This window comes from Lactuca virosa, chromosome 8, assembly GCF_052849685.1.
Source record: "Lactuca virosa cultivar CGN04683 chromosome 8, Lactuca_virosa_CGN04683_v6, whole genome shotgun sequence".
Taxonomy (NCBI): Eukaryota; Viridiplantae; Streptophyta; class Magnoliopsida; order Asterales; family Asteraceae; genus Lactuca; species Lactuca virosa.
In genome coordinates this window covers 106,487,768-106,493,458 of record NC_136433.1, presented here as the reverse complement: position 1 = coordinate 106,493,458, position 5,691 = coordinate 106,487,768, and positions in this window count along the sequence as shown.

Sequence of the window (5,691 nt, the reverse complement as noted above, 5' to 3'; positions counted from 1 at the left end):
ACTACTATTCTTCTCATTCATCTATTTCTTTTATCTTTTTTCTCATTTTACATACTCTACCTTTTGTCCTCTTTTCTCATACCCTACTCTATTCTCTATCTTTCTTATCTTATTTTATGTGGCTCTTTTCGTACTCTACTCTTTTTCTCTACCCTTTTCTTCTTATCTCATACTCTTTTATAGCCACTTATCAGGCTTATCTCATACTCTATGCATACTATTTCTTATCCTCTTCTCATACTCTATACATAGTCTACTTTCTCTTTCTTTATCTCTCTCATACACTTCTTTATACTAGTCTTTTATTGTCCCTTACTCTTATCTTATCTTATACTTTATCTATTCTTATCATACTCTACACATGCTTTTCTTATATTATTACTCTACTCTTGGCACACCTCTTACTCTTAGCATGCTTGTCTCATACTCTTCTCGGTCTTCATCTCTCTATGCTCAACTTTAATACCTCAACATTCTATTGAAATCTAGACTTAATGGTCCCATCTCATACTATACTATCATTTGTTTTCTAAGGGAAATTACCTCCCACTAACATTATCGGGTACACTCTTCAGACATACTCCTCTCTTTTATGATCCTTTGTGGATCGTTAATCATACTTCTTCTCTTTAATCCCCTTATGGATTTCTTATGCTTAATCCTCCATGGATAAAATGTAAGTTCTTAAAATAACTCTCTATCCTTTTTCCACTCATGGAACCTTTCATATATCTCTTCTAACCATACACAACCTTTGTTCTTGTGAGAATCATCTATGTACATCCCCAAGGGGATCATTATCTCTTTCCCTGTGGGGACATAATCACATTGTTGAAGGAATCATACTCTTATTCCCATAGGAATAATATTTTTATTCGAACTCTTTTGTGTGACTCATCACATAGTCTTATCCTATGGACATTCCATATCGTTATCTTATCAAGAGATATTTTTTCTACTCATCTAGTACTTAACTCATTGAGTACTTGACTAATTCTTCTTTTCGTAACACTTAGTTATTATACACAATACCAATTTCATCTACACATTCTTACATACTCTTTTATATGATTAAAATGTATATAATGATATTCTATCTTATCTTAGGTATTTAACAAATACCCTTCTCTTTTAGCCATACCTTCTGTAGGTATTCTTACATGCTCTGATACATGTTTCTACACATATACCCCATACATAATCTTAATATACACACATCCTCTATTACAAGATTTAGAATGTATTTTCATAATCTATCTTCATCTAGAAACTTGAGGTCATTCACTTAGTGCCTCAAGATTCTCATACATACACACATACATACAAATATATAAACATAATCTAGAGATATATATATATATATAGAGAGGGAGAAAGAGAGAGAGGGAGTGATAAAACTCACCTAGTTAGTTAGTAAGGATAACTAGCATGTGGCTCTAAATTTTCAATTGATGCATCTTAGCTCATCCTCTTGCTCAAGGCCTATTCATATAAATTTTCAAGTTTCTCAAAACTTCTGTTAGCCTATTAAGAGTTTATATAATCCCTAATGACAAAATGATCACTTAATTGATCATAATTCTAACATTTCATTTTCTACTTCTAAATTAAATCCAAATAATGAACTAGGAATCCCATACTACCTAATTCATTACACTCTAATCTCTAATGCATCAATTCAACATTACCACTAGTTATGGTTTCAAACCATAACTTTGCATTTATAGATTTCACCTTGGAAATCACATATAGATCTTGTTCAAGGATTCTAAACACTTGATTACACATTATTAACAAGCCTTTTTAGAAGAAAATAACAAAAATAATTAAAATCGTTAAAAAGACTATTAATTCCTAATGTAACGCCTATATTTTTAACACAAATTAGACCCAAAATTTTCATTTATAAAACATGAATCAATCCAAATTTGGTGTGCATTCGTTTTCACAAATCAGTACAAATAGTTATCAAGAGGATCTTACAAGAATCTAGTGTAAGAATCCAAGTCGGGCGATACTAACTATAATTCTTTATACACATCTTCTTGAACCTAAAAGACACACAAACAACAAACAGATTAACTATAAAGAGCTTAATGAGTAACCTTCATAACATAATATAAATTAGTTATATATCGTCACATTATCAATCATACATTCTTAAGTGTGTTTCACTTATTCAATACTCAGTACGGAGTTACTCATTTATCATTCATATTGGACTTATAGTCAAGCAAGGCACCATTAATTACACTCATCCTCTCCTCAGTAGTAATCAATAATATATATATTACAACTCCTCCAACCAATATTTCTCTTCCTAGCATTGAAGCCATATAAACTTTCATAAAAACATATTATTTCGCAAGTATAATATTTCAACCACCAGGTTTACTATTAAGTTACAATTCTCCAAATGATAATATTACAACCACCAAAGCTATTATCATTATATAATATTATCACCAATATCACTACTAATAATTATTACCAATACATGGTGTTACTATCACCAAAATCATTACAATTAACCGATCCCAATACCATGGTGTTACAATCACAAAGACCACCACTAATGACTATTCTCAATACCATGGTTTTATAGTCAAAAAGACAACCACTAATATTAGTCTATCATATTACAATCAGTAAGACTATCATGATTAACATTATTCCATCACAATGATATTTTCATAACTAATCATATCATAATAACCATTATTTGCATCAGAGATAAGTAGTGGTAATTACAACACTAGCCATATCACTAACAATTAATTCCCTTACAATTGTAATTACATCACTATGCATACCACTAATTCTTTCTAAATAATCTACAAGTATAGTGTTACCGATACTAAATCCACAATTGACTTTCATTCCTCTAATAATAAGATTACAGTTACCCTGAATACCATCAATTCCAATCCTATAAATTTATAATACATTATCGTTTTTTCTATAATTCCTTCAATGATATATATAACCTTATCACATTACTTTACGGCCAATAAAACTACTTTAGTCTAGCACATATATGTACACTAACGCTACCCAACATCATGCTACCAAATAGATAAATAATGTTACTAACCATGCTATAAAACATTCCATCTACTCAGAAGACATAGTAGACAAATTAATCTCTATTGATATTAATTAATATTATACAAATTAATAATCCATCCAGTAATGGTATTACACTCACCAAGACTACCATCACTCTTCTGAAATAGTCCTTCAAATATAGCACTACAAACACTGAGTCCATTAAAAAGTTGCATTTCTTTACTGATGATATTACAAATGGCCAAGGCTACCATCATAATCTAATAATTATACTCATTTCCATAATTATATTGCTCTAAAACTTCTAAATACCCATTACAAGTTAAAATTTCTTAACAATATACAAGTATGGCGTTCAGACACTAAGTCCGCTATTGACTTACATTAACCAATATCAGTCTATAGGTATACCGTTCAGACACTATGTCCACCATCGACCTCGAATTCTCCAATACAAAAGTATAAGTATAACAATATGGGTTTTAATCCTAAACATAACAATGCACAATAAGCATGCTATTGTATTTGACATGTAATCAACGCAATGTAATAATAACATACGTCTAGACAATATATATTTAGAAAAAAGTAAGGTTACTCACTCGGTTAGTTAGTGAAGACTAACTATGATTCTGACCTCAAGACCTTTACTAATTCCCAATCCATCACTTGTTCATACCTATTTGGACAATATATCAAGTTCATTAGAACTTGTCGCAACTCACCACTATATCAACTATAACATCCCCAAAATCACGATCAAAATTTTCATTTTTAAATTAAGAGAAACCATTATTTTAAAATAAAAAACCCATGTCAAAATTCAAGTATCAAATACAAACATTCCCAAGATCAGTGTATCAAAAAATCTCCAAAAACATATCATCAAAGGATGTGTACGATCAAGCGCCTTGCCATGATCATCTGAAGTACCTAAAACAATAACCTGAAAGTGTAAGCTAAAGCTTAGTGACTTCCCCTAAAGTACCACCACACAAACATATAACATCATGCATAAGGGGTCCACAACTAACAGACTGGATTACCCCTAGGTCCACAATTTGAGTCTGGCTTGCCTTCCAGCCCACAACTCAAGTCTGGCTAACTCCCGAGCCCACAACATAAGTTTGGCTTACCTTTCAGGCCCACAACTTATGTATGGCTTGCTCCTCGAGCCCACAACATAAGTTTGGCTTACATTTTCGGCCCACATCTTATGTCTGGTTTGCTCTGGGGTTTGTTGGCTTCCGCACAAAGCAGCATTGCCTCAGCCCAACCGTACTATATCGACATATACATAACAAATAACATATATCTAGCAAACAAATAATCATATAACCAGTAAACAAACAAACAGGCCGATCTACAAATCACTACCGCATAGCAACATCCTATATACCATGACATAAATTTAACAGATCACTACAACATAGCAACATCCTCTCTACCAGGATACATAACCTAGCGGGCAGGCATTGGTGCCTTCGACCCACAAGTACAGTGGGGAAAACTCACCTCTCAGTCTGAAAAGATAGTTGAACACAACACAACTCCGAATCAACTCTACAGGTCTACTATACATCAAAAAATGACCTTGTCTCAAACTATTGTCCAAAATACCCAGAATACCCTTTGGTCAACCTTGGTCAAAGGTCAAAGTCAACAAGGTCAACGGTCAGCTTAGACAAAGTCAACGTCATGTCGTAGCCATTCCTTGGTCACGTCGTGAGATTGCAACGACAAACAATCACGATTTTGGACACCGTCACATCGTGACACATCCTATGTCATGTCGTGACTTCTGTTCTTAATGCCAAAATCTTCATTAAGTGCATAATCTCTTCAGACTAATGTCCTTAACCTTAGATCTAGTTCCTAAATAGCTTCGTAATGGATAAAGTTTCTAACTTTATACATTAGGGTGGTCCAAACAATAAGATCTAGTCTTTAAGTCACAAAAGGACCTAGAATGCATCTTTCTCAGCTAAATCCATTAAGTCCAAGTCTCTAACCTTCAAATTCGAATTAACATAATGTTTAGACAGATAAAGTTTCCAACTTTATCCATAATAATGTCTCAAGATTTCAAGATCTAAACTTTAATACATCATAATGGACTAAATGACCAAAATAACTTGCATGGCTGAAAATAAAGGCAAAAGATCAAAACTTTGCTAGTCCATGAGGTCCAAGAAAACATTCTAAATGAGATCAAAAGGTGTTGGAGTCTAGATCTGAAACATACAATGCTCTTGGGACCTTGGAGAGTAATAAATTGCAAACTTTATTCCCAAGTCTCACTCAAAACTCATTAAAATGGACCAAAACACCAGATACACTTAGATCCAAAGATGAAATGCAATAAAGCTTGGAATATTCTATCTTACAAAGGTCTAGAAGGTAGATGAAAGTTTGGATATTCAATTGCCAAGCTTCAAGGATAAATCTTACATGAATCCTAAACCATGAATCCTTACCTTAAATACCTTGAAAAGCGTAAAAATTTCGTGGGCATTGGAGTGCACCGTTCTAATGTTGTAAGAATATATTCTCACCTCATGAGCACTTCTCACATCGTGAGAACTACTTCTCACCTCGTGAGAACTGGTTTTCACTCAATAT